Genomic DNA, 23,548 nt, shown 5'->3' with positions numbered 1-23,548 from the left:
ATAAGGCGAGTGGCCTGCGCACTGAATGACCGTAGACAAGTTCAAGCGGTGAAACCTTCGTGCTTGCTTGCGGAACTTCGCGATGCGAAAATAGAAGCAGATCTATAAATCGCGGCCACATTTTTGGTTGCTCTTGACATACGCTTCAGCATCTTTTTTAAAACGCCATTGAACCTTTCAACCTGACCATTACTCATCGCATGGTACGGTGTGGTTGTTATACTCTTTATAGACAGTAAACAATTAAATTCCCTCATCACCTCTGACGTAAACTGGCTACATAACTTCTTTCGGGATCCCAACACGACTGAAAACCGAGAGTAACGCTTCTGCAACGGTGCATGTGTCAATATTTTTCAAAGCGATCACTTCCGGGTAACGCGTCGCGTAATCAACAATCGTAAGAATATACCGCGATCCATCATTCGCCCGAGGCTCTATCGGACCTACTATATGCACGGCAACTCGTTGAAAAGGCTCCTGGATAAGCGGCACTCTTCCCATCTTGACTCGACTGACACGCCCCTTGTCGACCGTGCGTTTATATACATCACAGGACCTGCAATACCATGCTATCTCTACACACATCCCCGGCCAGAAAAAAATACTTTGAATCCACGCTGTGGTCTTCTTTATCCCGAGATGCCCTCCCATGAGGGAATCGTGGGCCAGCCCGATCAACGCGTCCCGAGAGGACTCAGGCACTACCAACTGCTCAGTCACCTGCTGTGTCCTATGAACGCGCCGGTATAACGCGCCGCGCTTCACCACGAAGCTGTGCGACTCACCCTCGGACTTACCACTGAATACTCTTTTTGACTCGGCATACTCGCGAATAAGAGTTTTATTTTCCCTTTACAGCTTACCTATATCTTTGTTTTTAAGGTTGTTTAAAACCTCTTTTACTTTAAGTTTTGACTGACCACGAACACACTTTTCTTCCTCTTTCTTCTGCAGCCTTGTCGTCACCGCACTCACCTGCACACTCATTCCCCCATCAGTCGATCCCTCAATCGTCCCGATCACCAACTCATATATAGGATCTGGCAGACAAGCAGCTAATGAGTTACCAGTAAAGAACGGAGTATCGACATAGATAAAAGCCTCTGGATACTTAAATACCATGTTATTGAAATACCATGTTATTGGCCATCCTTATGTCAACCATTCTACCCGTGAACTTACTTTTAGGTACCAAACAATCTTTCACTAACACTGTCGTACATCCAGGATCACGAAACATGTCAACTTTCACACCTTCCACTTTACCTCTTGCAATCATCAATTTATCACTATGATAAGCCATTGCCGCTTTTTCAGCATTAGATTTGATTATCTTACTATCCGTGCGTTCACTTGGGCAGTGCGCACCGTGCGTTTCGTGGCGAAATCAAGTGAACGGTCCGTTTGACAAAACGTTTCGCGAAGCGTTGCGTGGCGAAGAGAGCGGGGTTTGGGGGTAGTTCGCTTCGCCTCGCGGACTGTTTGTAAACAACGAAGATGGCCGCCTACTCGGAACCTCTGAAGTACCTCTGCCCGACTTGTAACGCATATTTCTTGGTTTTGGAAGAAACTCAGGGACACGTAATGACTTGTAGTAAGTGTCTGACCACCAAAGAATATAATAAGTGTAAATTTACATCATGTAAACCTAAAATATGCCTGTAGTTGAGATAGAACTTCCGGGAGCGTCACAGTAGTAAGTGATAAAAGTTGATGATAATGCTACTGTTATCTTTTAATAACTGCGTAAGACTATAATTTCGAACAGTTATGATTTTGGTGGATGCAGAATATATGTATAATAATATGACTGTGCATACCAGAAGTGATTAGCATTTAATGAAGAAATAAAGTTTTGACTGACCACGAAAAGTGTGTTCGTGGAATAAAATCATAATAAATGTAAATGTTGGCATATTAATTGCAGGTTCTGCCATTATATGGTCAGCAGCAGCAACGCTGTTGTTGATAAAAGCATACAGTGACAATAAACCTAGTTTTTCCAGCAGTACAAAGAAGGAATACAAATTATGGGAAGATGTTGCTTCAGTGCTGCAAGATGCTGGACATCCTGTCACTGGGGAAATTTGTGACAAAAATATGCGCGGACTAAAAAACAGGTATGTATCTTTACCTGAATGAACATTTTGCTCAGATTTTATTGGACTGTTTTTGGTTACCTTATATATATTGTATAAAGTATTCCATACTTCCTTTATCTTATGGATTTTTGTTTCTTTTGTTTTGTTTAATACGTGTCTTACAAAGCCCAGTTAGTTGGTTCTGATAAATGTTTTATATTTGTTTCAGATTTCTATTTAAATTGTTATCATTTGCTTACAACTGTTTTAATCTCCTTTTTTCAGATACAAAATAATTAAAGATAATGCAAAGTTAAGTGGACGAGGCAGTGACACACAATGGCCATTCCTTGAAGCAATGGTTCTTGGACGTGGTCCTAGTGTAATACCAGTTGCAAAAGAGTCGTCATTAATGATAGGTAAGGAATTTTACGAGATATTTCAGAAAGAGATGTAATGATGAAATCTTTAATAGTATATATTATATGAGACTAAAAGTAAATTTAAATAAAAGATTTCATTGTGCTTACAATATTAAAGTTTCATCACCAGGTCAACCTTCAACTAGTGCTGGACCATCTGAAGTTGTGGAACTTCCAGTGCCATCACCATCACAATCACAGTCTACCAGTTCAAGAACTCTCTCTCCAGCTCCATCAGCATCATCCCTTCCACCACCAAGATCTCATAAACAGAGGCGTTCAAAAGAACATGAGACGTCACAGGGGAGAGAACATCTCATCTCAGCACTAGACAAATTAGCTGATCTTGTTGTCGAGAGAAATGTTGTGTTAGAAAGGTTTATGCCATCTTTAAGTAACCAGCATGACCAGTACTTGCAGCAAGTTGCATTTAAGTTATTATTGCTCTAGCTCAGTTCTGTAAATGTCAGGAAATATATTTTTTTCGTACTGTAGTCTTTAAGGTTTATCATTTCATCTACTTCATGCCTTGGAATGAAAATGTTTACTTGTTAATTCTGTAATGGCAGTTATAACAAATTATTTTCCTTTAGCTTTTGGAAGTACACTACATGCTCAGGTGCTTCAACATCAGGATAAGTTCAGACTGTGACATAGTGTAAACAGAAGTTTCAAATATTTTAAATAAATACATTTATTATTTTTGGTAAATCCATTTAATTTAATTTACCCCCAAATAGAACATGAAGTAAAAAAAAAAAAGAAAGAAGAAAAAAAAAAAAGAGGTGACACAAAATATATTTTATTAGACATGGATTATGGTAAATATGTCTTACAATTTACAATCCTTGAGTTTTTAAAACTTTCAGAACAAATGTATATGTAAATATACACGCAGCAATGCAATACAATGAAAGATATGTTATATATACAAAAGAAAAAGAAAAATCAAGCAGCATGAAAAGGAAAGATATACATAAGTGATCTATCACAGGTACTTATAAAGGTACAGTATATATTTTCAAATAGTTTTTGAGCTATGAAAATAAGTATCATGTTCAAAAGAAAATGAAATGTGCAAAAAAAAAGACAAATATAAGGCAGCATTACTTGCAAAACTACAAACAATTTGACGCAAGAAACAAAAACTTAAATACAAGTTACATTATGCAAGATTTGCCAATTCATCTCGTTTTGTAAAGGCTTTCTTTTTTTCCTCTTCAGGAATACCTTCATCTGGAACCTCTGGCTCAGGTTCCAAAACAATGACTTGTAGCTCTGCTTGAATATCAAGTTTTTCCTTAAGTAAAATAGGAAGCTGTAATGACTATTCTAAAGGGAGACTTGAATTCCTCCTCGCTGTATAGGGGCACAATGTTCTCTGCGTAAGCACCAACTCTGACTGGATTCCGGACCCTTTGTCGTCTCTGTGCAGCTTCCTCTGCTCCCCCTAGATCATTTTCTAAGGCAACTATTAAAGCTGCGTCTAAAATGAGATCGTCTAATTCATCTAAAAGGACAGCAACTCCCGCAACTCGCCTAGCAGGTCGGCCATGTTGGTATGTTTGTTTACAGTAATCAGCTGAGAGGCGTTTCGCGTGGCGAAACCGTTCACTCTGACCGTTTTGGGCCTGTACAAGGCGCACCGTGCGGAAAAGCTCAAGTGAACGCACGGTATCTTTGTACTTTGATCCTCCGAACCTGTTATAGCAATCCTTGGCAAGGTGATTACCTCGTCCATACACGAAACAAGCACGCGCTCCGCCTTTCATCCTTTCCTCACCCCTGTTCACTCCTGACGCATAGCTGCTACTTGCACTCGCACTCCTATGACCTGTCGCGTTCCTCTCTTGACCCTCTCTATCTTTCCTACTAGGATTTACATGCGCATATACAATGCGGCATAATTAACATCTCATTAAAGGTTTTAAAATCATGCTCCTTTAAAAATAGCACCATCCTTTTGTCACACGCATTCAAGAATTATTCAGTGAGCATAAGATCAAATACATCAACATAGATTTGTTCACAACCTGCAAGTTCGACCCATCTTGTTAAATTGTTCTTTAGTCTGTTAGCAAATTGCGAAGCAGTTTCATTTTTGTGGAATTTGGAATTATGGAATCTTTGTCTATAGCCCTCAGCCGTGCATTGGAAACACCTGAGCAACGCTTCTTTCACTCGCTCAAAGTCGCGCGCTTCCACAGGCGAGAGATGCTGGTACGTCTCAAGCGCTTTACCTTGTAGCAAAGAGGCTAAACTAACCGTCCAAACATCCCGGTCCCATCTGGCGCTGGTTGCTAGTCTCTCAAACCGGAGTATATGTGCGTCTATACTGTCATTAGCCTCGTTGAACACAGGCAGTTTCGGAAGTGCCAGCTCAAAAACATCAGCTTTTACTTCATATTTCTCACTTTCGTCACTTTACACTTGTAATCTTAGTCTTTCTAGTTCAAGTTCTTTCATTCTAGGTTCTATTTCCAATTCCACTTTTCTAGCTTCTCTCTCCTTCGCTCTTTCTTCGCGCTCTAATTCGAACCTTTCACGCTCTTTGCTTTGCTCTTCTCTTACGAATTCTTGCAAGTTTTCTCCCGTTAACCCTAGCTCTTTTCCGAACTTCATCAATTCATTTAACGAAGTCATGATTATAAACTTACTTTAATTATGAACCCAACACGTCACCAACCAAACATATATATTAGAACGTCCCTGTTCGGGCGCCAATTTTTAAGGATATTATTATGTCAAAGATCTTATTTTGCAGATATTCTTGGTTAGGAACGTTCTCTGTATACACAGGAATATATATGTATGGTTGGGAAGATTGGGGTTCAGTGAAAAGATATAAAACTTTAACTATTTATTTATTCAACTTAAATATTAATTAAAACACACTAAAAAAACAAAACAAAACAAAAAAAAAAACAATGTCGTTTCCACAATTCCTCTTTTTTGCATGTACTAGTCATATCACTAAGTTCACTTCCCTTCACTTTGACTTTCACTTTTTCACTCTTTCTAATATTGTTATCAGAGACTTTCATGAATGTTACTTGCAACCTTCAAGCCACTGAGTGACGAAGCTATAGGATTTCGACACGTCTGTATCTCCGTCTCTGTCTGTCTCTGTTTCTCTGTCTCTTGGCATACGTTCTCAGACTTTAGGGAAGGATATCACACCATTAATATCTAATGCATATTAACAATAATAATATAAAAAAAAATACTCTTATGGATCTCGCAATGTGCCAAGGCCGCATTACACTCTTAAATTAATTTAATTGCACAATGAGAAAATAAACATAATAATCCTTATTCACCTTTACGGGTGGTTAGTTTAGCGATAGACGGAAAATGCACTGTTACTACTACTGTGACCTCGCACAAGCGCCACCAGTTCAGCTATCCACTTTTATTTCCTTCAAAGCACCTCGTCACCTTTCACGCGCGCTTTTTACACCACATACACACATACGCACTAACATCCAAACAACCACAGGCAGGTCGTCAAAGATTAAAGCTGTGGTTGTGTGCCTGACGTGTGTGTGTGTGTGTGTGTGTGTGTGTGTGTGTGTGTGTGTGTGTGTGTGTGTGTGTGTGTGTGTGTGTGTGTGTGTGTGTGTGTGTGTGTTCCTACACTTGTTTCATTAATTTAAGAGACTAATTTAGGTTTGGGTGGTTATTGTTAGTGGTACCAATTTCAACGTTTTTATGTTGCGTTCGGAACTGCTCGTCCAGCAAGACAACGAGGCCGCGTTTGGAACCTCCGAGGCCACAATTCTTTAACCACAATGCTCAGCGTGTAAACAAAGATGGAACCGTTCGCTGTGTTACGATGGTGATGCAGAATTCTTTGAGCAAAATGGCTATATATGTTTTAATGTTGGATTTTATAGACCGCAGAAGGTTCGTTCAAGGTAAATGACAGTCAATGTAATGATTGCATTGATAATGTTAAGCATTCCCTGTTACACGATAAAATTCTACAACGCGTCCTAAGCAAGTCCAGGCTGTGCTTTATGACTTTACCTTCTTGGCTTTATGATGTTTTATATAAAACTAATTATTACTTGATACATCCAAAAGTAATATCATTATTGGCCGCGAATAATATGCATGAGTAGGATAGATAAAGCTATAGGCCTAGAACCCCTTGTTCCCCAGATAGTGTGCATAGCCTTGGTTAGAGGTGTGATGTGAATTTTCCTTCAAGTCAGGCATTCTGTATTATTATCCTCTACTATAAAAAAAAAATATTTTGAGAAACTCTTTATGCTTTAAAGTGCTGTATTGAGAATAATTGCATTTGGGAGCAATAATATTTTTATAAGATTGTGTATGATATTTGTAACATAAATTATTAATTATATATACATATTAATATCTGTCTATCTATATATATGTTTATTTGTAAGTATAAGTTAAGTTATATATATTTATTCATACATATTTATATATATTTATTCATACATATTTATATATATTTATTCATACATATTTATATATATTTCTGTATATATATTTATCTATATTTATATATATTTATATATATTTATATATATTTATATACTTGTATATATTTATCTATATATACTTATTAATAGAAATATATATATCAAAATTAGATATAAATATGTGTGTGATACCAATATATATATATATATCAAAATTGTATATAAATATGTGTGATACCAATATATATATACAGATATTTAAAGAAATTCTTAATTATTCCCAGGCCATTAACAACTCGCTCTCACCAGCAGCCGAGGCCGTCCACCTCGAAAGCTCGTCTGAGGACGATGGCACTGTGGATGAGCTTATCCCCAGTGATGACTCTGACTTCGACATGGATTTCGAGGCCCCGAGCGATGACGAACTTGATTCGTTTCCCACAAAGAAACCACATTGGACTCGACACTTGACAGTGACGAGCCACTCTCCGTCCACGTGTCCAAAACGTGGAACAGCAACACCAATGCTCCATCGACTCCAGACTCCAGGTGGAGGAGGGAGAATGTACCTATAATTATTTCTAATGATGACTAATGATCAGCCTCGTGTTGGAGGAGACGAACAGGTATGTAGAGTTGATACGCATAGCTTTTCATTTATCCACATTACTGCTATATTCAGATACCAGTGGTCATCACTGTATCTACACAAACTAAATCATTCCATTTGCTTGCTTACAGATTTGCTCTGACCAACGCACATCGCCATGGACGGCGATGGCACCCGATTACGTGTGCCCAATTACATGTTTACCAATTACATGTTTACACCTCACCAGTACTCTTCCATTTCTTGCAGTCCAGGAAGACTGTGGGGAAGGTGTGGTTGATTCGCCGCCACAAGCCTCACGATTTACAGGCCCGGAAGCGGGGGACATGGAGTCCCAGAGCTCCCGAATCGGCATGATGGCGTTGGCGTGGAAGGATTTGAAGCTGGTGAACACGTTGTCCACGGAACACACCTCTGCCATGACCCAGATTCGGCGACGAGGGGGTCCGCTAGTCAGAGCCGGAGTGCGTCGTTACATACTGTGACAGAATGAAAGGGGTGGACTTGGGCGACCAGTTAGTTAAGTCTTACCCTTCAGTGCGCAGGACACTGAAGTTGTTCAAGAAGATATTTATTATATCTGACTTGGCTACAGTAAATAGCCATGCGGTCTGTTAAACGGTGGCGTACGCTGAACTCTTCGTTTTTCGGCGCGTTGTCAACGTATGCAGAGCGTATAAGACAACGATCGGGGAACGTACTCAGCGCGTGAGGAACGTGTGAGGAACGAACTAACAGGTAACGATCGAGTAGCATACGCGTAACAATCGAGGTACGTCCCTCGATCACGTGACGCATGTCAACTGCATAAAAAGGTTGCTGCAAGGACTATCGTGTCACAACTATATCAGCCATGGGCAAGAGGTCACCGACCAAGAAACCAGCACGGGGCCGCGGCCGTGGTCGCAAGACACCCACACTGTCACCTTCACCTCTAGTCTCGGACGTCTTGGGTGATAGAGATGGGCGTGACTCATCTTCGCCACCGCGAAGAGATGCCTCCCCTGCAGGCTCCACCGCATACTCTGCTGCATCGACCTCTACTCTACAACCACATGATATGAAAAAGAGAGCCAAGAAGACTCAGTTTTGTTTGGATCCTGAAAAAGAACAGATAATGTGTGACTTTTTGAGAGAAAATGACATACTGTGGAATGTAAAGAAGAATGACTACAGACGTGTTGACAAGAAAACCAAATTATGGGAAGATCAGTCTAAAATTATGGGAAAAACAGTGGATCATCTGCAAGGGTGGTTTCGCTCCCTGAGGGATGCCCACTCACGTCTTCAGAAGAAGAAGAGTGGGGATGGAACGCCAGACTTCACAGAGAGAGAGCAATGGATATTGCAAAGTTTCGAGTTCTTGAGGGCAGTTGTCAAACATCGGCCAGAGCCAGTTAAGAGTGTAAGTACAAAATAAACTGCACATCAATTTCAGTGCGATTAGAATTGCTGTTGTTCTTTCCTAACAACTGTCGTACTTGCAGGTCCAGGCAACAATTCTGTTCCATCGAGGCAACCTATTGCTGTTGTTCTTTACTAACAATTGTCATATTTGCAGGTCAAGGCAACAATTGTGGCTCATCGAGGCAACCTAGAAGCAGCCGAGGAGGCCTGCGCCGACCTTCCTGCAGAAAACGGATCACCCTACCCAGGTTCCTCGTCCTCTTCCCAGCGAAAGGGGAGGTGTGGCCAGGAGGAGGACGACATTCTCCTGTCCCTTCAGAAGAGGGTAAAGGAGTCGGGAGAGCTCCTGCAGGGTCTTGCAAACCCCAGGGAATCCATAACGGAAACTGCAGCATTCGCCAATTATGTCAGGGACAGCCTCATAACTATGCCAAAGCGGAAGTTCAAGAAAGCCCTCACACAGATCAACGCCATATTGACCCATTTGATGAGTGAAGACAGTGACGAGGAAGTGCATACAATCCGCACGAATGCTGTGCCTGCTTCTGGTGTTGTGCAGCATCCTTCAGCCCCACCCACAGCTTCCACAAGTTACAAAACACCATCGGAGCTCTGTCAACCCCCTCCACCCATGTGGACGCCTCAGCCTCCTGCAGCATCGGTCTGGGGGTCACAGACGGCCAATTATGTCCATCAGTATCTCCAGCAGCCTCTAGAACCGCAAGTTCAGCAGAAGCAGTCTCAAGATACCCAGCAGAGTCCCAGCGGAACGGCCACTAGCAGTCACAGTTTTGGTAACCTTTCAGGGCTGTCTGCGGTGCTTGACTTATCTGGCCTTGATGGTACAAGCAGCCCCAGTGAGCACCCTAGTGTGGAAATCAGTACCCCTCAACACCCATGAGAGAACTAGTGACAGTTTTGTGCCATAGACAGTACTCATATTTGTCATGTCATCAGTTGTAAACGTTGCAGTTTTCATTTCGTATATTTGCAGTCATGTGGTCTGTTATAGTACAATGTGGCCTTTCGACTTATTAGAATTTGCTGTGCCAAATTATCAGTTGAGACTTAGACATAGTTTGTCAGTTTGAAACTTCATTGGATAATAAAAATTTTGAACTTGACTAGTGTTTTATTTTTTACATTTATCAAATAGCAAGGAAGTAGGTACATGATGGCAATGGTAAAAATGAGTAAGTGAATGTCTATAATCTATATCATTCTGTTTTGCCAAAGAACTGCACCAGCTGGCGAGTTAACCCAGTGCTTCAGGAGATTCCTCTGTATCTTTCCCTTCTTGGAGGCAGTATTAGGGCCACTGGCTGTACGGGTGTCCTCCATGTGACGTCCATCTCGCCAAGCTCCTGAAACAAAGTCACCGTTCTCATTCTCAGGACTATCCAGTAGCTGGTTCTGAAGTCCTGGGTACCTGGTCCTCATAATGTTATGAAGAATCAAACATGCTTTCACAATCAGCTTTACAGTGGAGGGGTCCTGTTGCATTGTAGTGAGCAAAACCTGGAACCTGTTAGCCAGGATGCCAAAGGCATTCTCCACTACATTTCTACCTCGAGAAAGCCTGTAGTTAAAGATGCGTTCTTCATTTGTCAGTCCCCGAAGACTGTATGGCTTCATCATGGTCTCTCTTAGGGCGAAGGCATCATCACCAATGAAGAAGTAAGGCATATCCTGGTTGTCATTGGGAAGAGGCTCAGGGTCAGGGAAGCCCAGAGTACCATCCTCAACACATTCTTTCAGTTCAGATACATTATATATCTGTGCATCTGATGCTGATCCAGCCCCACCAACATCTGCCCAGATAAATTTATAGTCAGCATCCACAAGTGCCATTAGAATAATGGAGTAAAATCCTTAGTAATTAAAGTACATAGATCCACTGTTAGGCGGCCTTCGGATGGCGACATGCTTCCCATCTAGTGCCCCACATGTATGGGGAAAGTTCCATCTTTGCAAGAACTTGTCGGCTACGGCTCTCCAACCTTCAGGGGTACTTGGACAAATCATCACCTCGTCGGCATACTCGTCAATGATGGCTTGACACACTTCTCGGATCACAAGGGACTGAGTGTTGTGAGGGACTCTCCATGCAAACTTCATTGAGGCATACTTGTTGCCTGAGGCAAGGTGACGCAAAGTCAGGGCCAGCTTCAGCCCAGGCGGAAGTGGCTCCCTGTAGAAGGTGTGCTGCTTACTTATCCTGGGAACAAGTCTTTCTAGCAGCTCATCAAACATTGCTGGAGCCATCCGCATGAAGTTGGTGAATAATGCTGGGTCCTCAGCCCTCAGTTCCACCATCAGCTGGTCATACAAGCCAAACTGTCGGCGTCTCCCTATCCAAGACCTCACCCAGGTTCTTCTCTTTCGGTCTAATAATAGAAATAATAATAATAATAATTAATTAATGGGGCTCTTCTCCAGTACGTATCTTCTTGTCAACAGTACATACAAAAAACACACACACACACACACACACACACACACACACACACACACACACACACACACACACACACACACAAAATATATATATACATATATAATATCTATCTACCTACCTGCATATCTTCTATTTCTTTGTAGCTGATGCAGTGTTAAATCAATGAGATCATTCTGATGCTGCAGGACAGCAAGCTGGTACTTTCTTCGTAGCGCAGCCGGACAATCCATCTCTTCACAGAAGACGCTACCTGCAGAATGAGGGTTTCCTCTGAAGAAGGGGCCTTTTTATAAGCCAATCACTCTAAAAACGTTCCAAATACGGTATTCACGCAATGAGTACGTTTGCAACACGTTATGTACGTTTTGCATCCATTGCCATCACGTCCAACACGGTGTACATCCGTTCGCTACACGTCCAATGATCGTTACAAACACGACAACAATGCGTTCTGGGCACGCTGTCCATTATACTAATGAATACAACGCGTGAGGAACGATCAGAGAACGAATGATAACGATCGCCTAACGTGCCTTTAACTTATCCCCAGCGTATGCATAACGTACTGGCCACACGCTGGCATACGTCGAGAATTTTGTGCATGCTCAAAAACTTCTCGCTGTCCCTACTTACGACGACGTACGGCACCGTACGCCACCGTACTTCAACGTACCCTAACGATGGAGCAGCGTACCCATAACTTATTCAAGCGTATGCTGAGCGTGTGCCACCGTTTTCCATACGCTAGCCATACGTTCTCTAAAACGTTAAGGTGTGACAGGCCCTTTAGGCAACAGAACTGATCAGGTGGATTTTCGATTGGACCTGGCGATGTCAATAATCAACAGACCAGACATCGAGCCATATAGCACGCCCATCAACCTTGCCTTCTCCTTCCAGATTCCTGGGCAGGATGCGGCATGTTGTAAGAGAGAAACTTGGAAGGAAATACAGAGGATGTTTTCTCTGCTAGAGGGCGGGGAGGAGGAAGATGACAAGGACAATATGTTCAGAGTATCAGGTTTTACTCTGTACTTACAGGTATTTTGAGAGGTGCCACTCTCGGAAAAATCTTGGTACATAGATCAGTATGTACACAATAAAAAATGGTGATGGGTACTATTTTTTTTCTTGTTCTCCATTTTGTAATTGAAAAAAGGCAATTTGACCTCTCATATAAATACAAGGCTATTTTTTAGCTTCAAAAAAACAACATTCACTTCTGTCTTTCTTCTTTTTCTGTGTTGTATTAAATCAAATAAAACATCTCTCATGAGGACAAAACACTGCTTCTGAGTATCAAATTGTATTTGGATTGCTGTTGTGCTTCATATTTTGCTTCATTTGGAAGTTTGATTGAAAAAAGGAGGATAAGTCCACAGTTTGACCTCTCATTCAAAAACAACACACACACACACAACGTATTGATGTCATCTGCTAATACAGACAACTCGGAAGCAATTCAGTATCTCTCCTCAATACAAAGGCAAAATGATGCCTAGAAAACACCATGCGAAAAGTGGTTTCTACACATTCCCCATATGTAAAATAACATCAGTACTACAAAATTTGTGGCCAGATTCCTGCAAAACAGATATAATGAATGGTCTTTGCACGGCCGCGTCGCGCCAGAAAAATTCCTGTAGCGGGGGCCCACGGGGCTGGCAACTAATCCCGGGAGAGGGGTTCGGCAACGAGCAGAAAATTCTGGGGCGAATGGGTTAAGATCCAAAGACCCAGACGACATGGCATAGACCACTATTCAATCCTTCCTCAGGGTTTTGTGACGACAAAAGCAAATTTATAGATATCTTTGTTGAACCTCCAGGTCGTGTGCACGATGCCTACCGCCTTCGTAAAAGCCCTTTTTTTTGCAGAAAGTGTAGAGAAGATGGCAGGATATTTCTTGCTGGGTGATACTGCATACATTACAAATAATTTTCGGCATTTCATCCACACACTTAAAAGTTATATTCGAATTCTAACTCAAGAAGACATAAGTAATACATAGATAAGTAGAGGAAAAGACATAATTGAAAATGTATTTGGAAGATTGAAGTGTAGGTTTCGGCGCACACGAGATTTACATAACATGAGTTTGCTGACATGCATTATGTTCTTGTTATGGCAGTCTGTACTCTTCCTAACATGTGCATGGAAGAGAGATGCAGTGAACACCACGAAGGCTGCCTTAAACATGATGATGAAAATGAATTATTTGGAGCAATGAAAATATAAAAGAAATTGCCACGAAGGTGTACCACAGAAGTCCAATGTATAAAGAAAAAAAAAAAAAAATAAATAAAAGTGGGAAAGTATTAATTGTGCTCGCAAGGTAAGCTAAGCAAGTGTTAAACCTGTTCCAAGAAAAGGTAAAGCCAGAAAGTGTTTGGAGAAGATTTAAGCTCATTTTTCCCATTTTTGTGATACCTAATAAACAGTAAAAAATAATTGTAAAGTTTGCAACTAGAGGTATTTTAAGAATTATTTGTAGTCATTATTGTATAGAAAAAACATTTTTCCTTGACTTTATTTTCTTATTTCGTAACTTTAAAGATATAGCAATGGTATTGTCAAATATAATTTATATATATTGTCTGGTTTATTGTAAGCATACATTTCTTGTAAAAAGAGAAATATGATTATCTTTTATTGTAAATATACATTGCTTATATAAAAAAAAATATTATAATTTAGTGTAAATGTACATCCCTTGTGTTATGTAACCTTAGGATAGTGTTACTATCGCAAAAAAGCTAAGAATACATTTTATATGGATCACTAGGATCACAGAACCTCAATTCCATTACTGTATATAAGATAAAACACGAAGCTGTACAATAACAAAAATCAGGATCTTTGTTACAATACCATTCAACTGAGCTGTTTACACTAGAAAAAATTAAAAATTCACTTAATGTTTCAACATCACAGAAAGGTTTCATGTTTAATTGAAAACAACATGTACATGATTTTTAACTTGAACATAAATCAATATCCTTAAAAAAAAATCCACCGTACATAACAAAGGATTATACTATTGTGTCAAATGAAACAGCATTCCTTGTTACTGAATATATATATATATATATATATATATACAAAATATATTATATATATACATACAGAATATATTATATATATACATACAGAATATATTATATATATACATACAGAATATATTATATATATATTCATACATAATATATTTTATATATATATATATATATATATATATATATATATATATATATATATATAATATTTGCTTACATTTATCACAAAAGGGAACAATCACTTTGGCTTTGAAAATAACGATCGAGAAAACAAGTTTTAACTTTCAAAACTTATAAACAGAAAGGAGACAATCTATTGCTTTGAAAATAACAAAAAGTAAAATTATACTTAAGCTTTGGAAATCACAGTCAAAATAAGAAAAAAAGAAACAAACGTTGGGTTTGAAGAAATAAACAACAAACAAATAAACTTTGGCTTTCACTATAACAAAAAGACAAAAAGAAAGCAAAAGTCACCCCCCCCCCCAATAATAAAATAGAATGTAAAACAATAAAATAAAAGAAATTATAAAACCTTATGATACCTCAATCCCACCCGGTCTGCTAAAAAAGAAAACAAATGCCTCTCGTAAATAAGGTTAATAGGACATATTTTACTTATTAACAATTAATTATTATTTCCTCAACCAGTTCTCTTCCCTTAGCCTTTTCCCTCTCCCTCGGTCTACTTGCCGGTGATGGAGATTCCGTGTGAGGGTCCTGGTATGGGGTCAGCACTAGCCACAGGGTCAAGGTCAAGATCTTCATTCAGTTCATCTGGTCGTTAAATCCGAGTTCCCTGGGCTGTGGCTGTAACTGGAAAGTCAATGTCATGCTGACCCCCCCTATCAGTTCCCTCATCTCTTCATAAAATGTTGATTTACTGGCTCTCCCTGACATTTCGTTATTGGCTTTCGCCTACAGCCATCCTGTAAACCCTTGCGTTGGAGTTTCTTAGGATGGAATTTCTTTCAAAATGTCACCGTCGTCCTGAGGCTTAATTCCTGCCACGGAAACCTTTTCTTCCCTTCCGTTAAATCAGTTATTTCAGGTAACTCTGCTGTCGATGAAAGCAACTGGTTATAATTTTCTTGCACATATTCCTGCACGAGATTGATAGAAAAAAAATCACTTTTGCTGAATCCCTCGGCCTCCTCGAATTTATTTTCTTCACCAACAACAAACCTTCTCTTGGGAAGTTATTGGTGCAGATACCGAGGAAAATGATGCAGCAGATGTCGAGGGAACAGATGGCTTTCGGGAAAGAGCTAATGGAGTGGGCGACATGGTGGCAAGAGAAGGCGATATGGTTGCGGTGGGGACAGCAGGAAGGTTTTCATGATCAAAGACTGGTTTCTCAAGTAGCATTCGAGGGTATATTTCAACCGCTATGCAATATGAAATGTACACCTCATTAACTGACTACAAAAAAAAATATATATATATACATATATATATATATATAATATATATGTATATATATATTATTTATATAAATATAAATGTATATATATATATATATACATATATACACATTTTATATATTCACATATATGCATATATACATACATAGATACACATATGTGTATATATATATATATATATATATATATATTTATGTACACATTTGCATATATACATATACAAATACATATGTACTTATGTATAAATATATATAATACAAATATGTATGTATGCATATATATGTTTATATACATATAAACACACATATACAGATATATATATATATATATGAATGTGTATATATTCAGACATATATACATAAACATATGCATATGTGTGTGTGCGTGTGTGTGTGTGTGTGTATCTATATATATATATATATATATATATATATATATATATATATATATATATATATAAGTCTGTTTGTATATCTACATCTACTTGTATATCTATATATCTATCTCTTTTTTTCTTTTTTTTACACAGCCATCCAGGCAATTAATATTCTTTCACTGTAATATACGTGAATCTCTTGTTATTTTCCACTTTATATAAATAAACGTATTGGTAATGTTTTGAGACAAAGTCACCATTACACCACTCCTAGGATATCCACAAACATCGGTGTATGAACCGAAAACACTCCAAACTCTAAGGCTTTGCCCTTTGACCCCCATCCAATTGCTACATTTCCCTATCAGGGTCTAAACTCTCATACCCATACCCGTCCGCATGTCATTTCTCGTAACCGATTTTCTTCTGAATATTTTTCGCCAATGCCGATTATTTCATATAACAGTGAATGTAGTTTTACCATTTGATTATAATAGAGTAACTGCATTTTTCAATAAATGTAAACTCACGTATTACATTTTGTAAAGTGTCTTGTACTCTGTCATTATGTTCATTAAAAATAAAGGTTACCTTGTATCATAATTATGGCTATGTGAAACTGAAACTATACCATTACATTTTCTCTCAGCCATAGAGTACAAGGTGCACTTTGTTTGTAATGGACAGAAATACCAAAAATAAGACAATTTTTGTCTATGGTATTTCCTTCCCAAGTTGATACTTTTACAGGAAAATGTAATGGCATTTTAATATCAAACATAGAAAAACTACTCACTAATACATGAAGTAATCTTTGTGGGAAAAAAAACATAATGTTAGAAATTAAGAGAACAGGGTCACGGCAAATGCTCAGCAAGTCCACTGCAATTAGACGAGGTTCTAGGTAAGGAATCTGTTTGATTCAAACGGCTATGTTTGTGAATAGGAAGTAAGGTCACTTTGTAAACATTACCAATACTTGCATCCTATATAAAGAACATTTCAAGAATCTAGTAGTTCATCATATGATATGATTTTTTTTTTTTTTTTTTTTTTTTTTTGTATCGGGAAGTACATGGTAAACCAAAACACAAACAAACTCACCGTGGTAGCCACTCAAGAGCCCCATTCCGTTGTTAAATCCTGGTCTGTAAAATGCCTCCCTGGATAATTGGTGCTACTACGGTACACCACCGAGTCTTCTGGCAAGGGCACTGAACCTTCGGTATCCATCCAATAATTATTAACGTGATCTTTGAACACTGGAAAAGACAAGTGCGTCTGCGTCAGAAACTGAAAGCTGTTGAGAAACGCTCGTGATTTGTAGCGACTACGGGAAACATCAAACAATGTATCAAAGTGTTCGGGGTTTCGGGATGCTACAGAAAGGCCTATTATCGAGGGATTGTGGATGGGACCAACAATCTGACATGATAGGTCTATCTGAAGAAGTAGGGTTTCTTCTATTGGTGGCAAGGACTTTCGCCAACAGCAAGGTTCTCGTTTGGGTCACTATCAGGTGTCAGTTCAGTAACTTAACACAAAAGGAGTACTAGAGTAAATTTTACAAGGATAAAAATTGATATGTGTAAGTAAGGTTTCCATTATCAAATTGAATTTGTGTGTCCATATTAATTTAATTTTCTGAAAGAGACATTCCTGAAGTAGCTGATTCATACATGTAAGGGTCTAGTGAAGGCACTATCCTGTTCTTTTGCACCAATTCTTGGTTACTATTATAAGTTACTATATAAGCTTTAACCTCACATCCACTTAGTCCGTACAATACTGATTATATATGTCACTTACTCTAAAAGCTTATTATTAAATCCTTAAGACTATTTCTTATTACTTTGAATTATTATGTGTTATATCTAGCATGCCACAATATTAGCTAGCAGGGGCAGTATTTAGGAGTTGCCTTCACATCATTCACTCTGTGATTGGGAGCAAGCATGTGCTATGAGCCGCCTCCCCTGACAATAAGTTGTAAATATGTTCCCTGTTTCCTTATCTTTTGTTACTCAGCACTATAAACTAGGAAGCCTTAATACTATTTGTCTTTGCACCAAGAGCATGCCACCTTAATTCCTAGGCTAGTTCCTTGTAAAGATTAACTTTCTCAGGAAAATACCATTAATAGTAACCTACAGGACTGGCTTAGGGTTAAGAGAGCACCAAGAGATGTTTCAGTTGTTAATTTTCTGTAGATTTTCTACTAAATTAATATTTTTTTTCCATAAATAAGTCTGATATGCGAAGCTGATCCTCGCTCGGGCTATGCCCATGAGGGGAGCCCGGCATGAATTACTTGTGTCAGCTTACTGAATAAGTTCATGCAGAGTGTAAGTTGTAAATCATTCAAAACCAACTGATTTAATGTTTTACAAAGGTGTGTAAAAAGGATATTCACACAATTTTTTTTTTCATAAAAAAAAAATATATGGTTTTGAATGCCAAATTGTCCGTTTCATTACCCATCCTATTCACTCAAGACACATAATTTCGGTTAATCTTTACAGTATGGACGGACTAAGCTCGGGCTAATTGCGAACTATATTTTTGTAGAGGACAAAAAGTGCAGTCACTGGAACAAGAAATAAGCTGCATACAAGAACGGTAACGCCAAGAAAAATGAAAGAAAAAGTCCGCGTTAATCTCCGGAAAGTCCACTCGGTGCTCCCGACTTTCACCTCTATTTATGCCTTGTATACGAAGTTTCCCGAGAACTGCCCAAAAGACACGCCCAGTCACGGCAACTTAGATTGTTGAATAAAGTTTGTGACGTTGAGCTTGGGACTTAATCTCCAGCGAGTGCATCCATACTGTTAATAATTACCGCAATTTTCTATATTTCTAACGTGCTTTCTTAGTAATATGTATGTTCATATGTTTGTATGCCTGTAATTTTCACAGTTACTCCATTCACCCTTATTTGTATTAAAAAGAAGGAAAAAATCTTAACATTAGGCAGGAAATTCCAACAAAAATGATATTACCTATTGCTTTGATATGAGGTTAAGGTTGTATTTTCCTTGCTATTATGGCCATTTTGGACAATGAAAATATCTCACGCAGTGGTGATAAATACACCAAGATTGTAAGAGCCTTGGTGGTAATTCTACACCTCTCAGTGTAATTACTGGCATTACCCTCGTAATAGTTTGTATTTGATGTCTTAAATCTGGTCAAATACATTAAGTAGAACCTTAAGTTAATCTGTATGAGAATGTAGGTAAGTGGATACTTAAAAATCTATTAAGAAATATGTAAGCCTAGCATCAGTAGTTGTGAACCCCTTGCAAGGTTAAATATCTAAACAACGAGGCTAGATGGGACCCCCTTAGCTTGGATATGAGACAAGGTGCGCAGGATCGCTGGATTCTACGCTCTTCAGGCTGAACAGGAACAACACCCAATGTCGTTCTTCAGTTAGTACTGCAACAGAACTTCCATACAACATGCCAATTTGGACAAGGAAATGGATTCTTGTTAGCAGCTCTGCCATAAGACTGCCACAAGTAGCAATTATATTTCATGCCAAGTGATATCTCACTTCTTAGAGAGCTCCCAAAAGTTCCTGTTGGACCTGTTCAATTGGATATTTAGGGAGGGCATAACGACATCCTCATGGAAAGATAGAATCATTCCTATCCATAATCCTGACAATGATGTTTCCATACCAGTTAATTACAGAGTAATATCTTTCACATATTGGCGTATTTATTATTAATATTATTATTATTATTATTATTATTATTATTATTATTATTATTATTATTACTATTATTATTGTTGTTGTTGTTATTAGCATATATATATATCTTTTTTCTTTTCTTTTTTTACATTATGGCATTCATTACCATCGGAACATCAGCAAGTGACTACATATACAATAACGGTGTGATGATAACGACAATGATAACAATTACTAAAATAATGACAACGGCACAGCGATGAAACAAATGACACTCATAATTATTAATATGATATATGATAATGATGGCGTGTCATCCATACTAAGGATGAAACTAATAAGACTTACATCAGTGATAGTAATGATAAAGGTAACTGTGACAATAATAATGATCATAACATCATGACACTGAGAATCATTATTTTTAATATAGTATTATGATATTACTTAGCATTAATGAACATACTTTTATTGTCGTTCGTATTTTATCATTATTGTTAGAACTGTTTCAATGTATTTTTATTATTATCCTTTCTCATTACTCTGTCTGTTATATTGATTAATACCGTTGTTGTTATCATCGGTTAATTTTCCTTATTCTGTTGTTTGTTTATTTATTTTTTTCAATAAGATTAACAATATCAACACTTACTATTAACCCTATTATCACTATCATTGTTGCTGCTATCATTATTAAACCCTTCATAATAACGTCACCGTCACCGTCACCGATGTGGTAAAATCATTCTTTCTGTGTGTTTTAATACCTTTTAAACTTTCATAGGAGGCTATTATTTTTATCTTAATCCTGAACCTCTTGTACCTTGACAATGTCTTAATTAATATGGTAGCGAGCGTTATGCAAGGCACTGATTTTTCTTTTCAAACTTCTTAGACATAAAACCAAGTATGTATGTTATTAAAAACACTTCTGAACTGGCAAGAATATATTTTAATTACTATCACATGTACACCTATATGATACGGCCCAAAAATATACCGACAGCCAATACTTATCTCTCTGTTTTTTCCACAAGAACCGAACACAGCACGGCAGCTCTCAAGGCTGCCCCCGGCCTCTCTGTCTCTCTCTAGCGGGCTCGCTATGCTCCTTGGGTCACCACCTTGGCGGGACCCAAGACATGCAAATTGTTTGTGTACTAGTTCGGTAGTTTAGTGTAAACACAAGCGGGCTAGTCCCGCTGTTTAGATATTTCTTGCGTAAATATAACATTTCACTTTATTTACTTAATAAAACGGTAGTTTTTATTTATAGGTGTATCTTAATTAAAACATTATCGGTGCGTCCGTCAGATCTGCTACACCGTCACCGTCACCGTCACCGTCATCGTCATTATCATTATTACCATTCCCCAAAACTCTTTTCGGAAAGCTGTTATAACCCTTGTAAGCAAAATGTCAACACCATTATTAAACACTGAAAACTATCTCATCCCGTGGTATTTTATAGGCAATTTCCTTTCTAAAATAGACCTGTTTGTATTACCCTAATTGCTGCTGTATTCTGAAACGAGTTTCCTAAACATTTTTGATAAGAAATGTAGTGTCGAATTATTTTCACACGAAGTGTTCTTGGTTATCAACAATATCATCACTGTTTTTATTCTTCTTTTCTTCTCTCCTCTTTTCTTTCTGTACGGAGAATAAATAGCATGACCTCAGTGCTGTTCAGAGTAGATGGATGGGATTTAGACACCATGCTTTTTGGCTGACAAGTGCGTAGTAAACTATTCTTATAGAGTCTGATTCCTGGGTGGAAAGCAAAGGGAATTAAAAGGCGTGAAGATACTTGTGGGTATGTTGCCTTAGGCTTATACCTGTAGAACAGTGGACGTGATAATAATGAATAAATAAAAATAAAAATGTGTGTGTGTGCATGTGTGAAAGAGAGAGAAAGAATATAAATCGGTTACACATTGTTTATGTACAAACAAGAATGTACTATCTATACATCCCTATGAACGTAAGTAGCAGAATATATTTGGAAGCGAAGCCTTATAAGCAATTTGTTTATCGCGAAGATTTCACAGCATATGTTCTCGTGATAATGAAGCAATCCAGAAGGCTTTTGAAGCTTCAAAACACCTGTCTCTCCTACATAACACGCGATGTAAACTCGTTCAATCATTTACGTCTTCATATACCAGAGAAGGTTTTGAACTAATGATTATATTTTTACGATTCCCTGACATGCAGACACAACAGGTTGGTTGCCTCTGAGCAGAAGGCAACAGATATTTAGTATAGAAAAATGTCAAAATATGATCAAGTAACTATACAGAACAGTGTAATTGCATACAATATTTGATTTTGATGCGGATTTACTCGGAATAATTAATTTAAATTCCTTACACTGCTTTTGAAATGAGCTAAGTTCGCTTTTTTTACAATCTGCTTGGTATGACAGATCTGTGTACACACCTATTATTTGTGACTATACAAATGATTATGTGTATAGTCTGAGTGCACATAATTAAAGATAAAAACAGTTAAAATTAATTTAATAAATGTAAAGAAGGAAAGAAAAAAAGGGTGTGTAAATTATAGAATATAGTCTTACTAGTCACATAAAGTTATTTTCATGTTCATTATTATTAACTCTCTTGAGGCTAGCATTAATATAAATGGTATTTGCAACGCTTTCTTGAAAACGCCTTCAACTTATTATATGTAATATCTGAAAAAAATCCATTATGTCGTTGGTAAAATCCCTTTTATCAATTTTGTTATTAACATATTATTTAAGTATTCGATAGTACTTCTCACACCTCCCAGAAGATATACTCTCAATATAATTTTCGTTTCAGTGTCTGACAAGAAGTTGATGTCTTAAATAATTTAAAGCTTAGATTAAACTTAGATTAAACTTCATCGTTTGTAATATAAATAAATAAATAATAAGTAGACGAATAAACAAAAATATATTGAGAGAGATAAACAAATCTGACGTCAAATCTAGAAAATATTAATAAATTGAAAGTATATATATTAATTCATTTCAACAATTGGATTGGTTTGTCATTAACAGATGAACCATAATTAGGAAGTAATAACTATAAAAGTACTTTATATTATATTTTTCCACGCAACTAATCGTAACTTCTTTTCCTCCAAAATCTTCTTTAAAGTGTTCTATTTTCACGTTTGTTACCTTATGTTATTGTTGTTTTCTGTGTCCAATATTAATGTGAAATTGTGCCTGTAACTTACAATTTGTCTCCAAAAAATACCTTCTGATGGATGCTAAGCGTTGTGATAAAATTTACACTGTATAGACCACCCCCTTTGATTATCCTATTATCTTTATTTGTGTTGTTACCGATGTCGTGTTAATGAATGTCATTGTCGTCATAATCATTGTCATCATAATCATCGTCATTATTATAATTATTATCATAATATTATATATAAATACGCAAGGTTTGTTAAACACCCCAATTACTATGAAAGTATGGAAGAGGGTAGGGAGAACTTACCTACGGGGTCATGCTGTTTTCATCATTTCACAACCGAAAAAAACAAACTTTTTCATAAGAACA

The sequence above is a fragment of the Penaeus chinensis genome, chromosome 14 (genome assembly GCF_019202785.1).
Source record: "Penaeus chinensis breed Huanghai No. 1 chromosome 14, ASM1920278v2, whole genome shotgun sequence".
In the NCBI taxonomy this organism is placed as follows: domain Eukaryota; kingdom Metazoa; phylum Arthropoda; class Malacostraca; order Decapoda; family Penaeidae; genus Penaeus; species Penaeus chinensis.
This window is presented reverse-complemented; position numbering follows the sequence as displayed.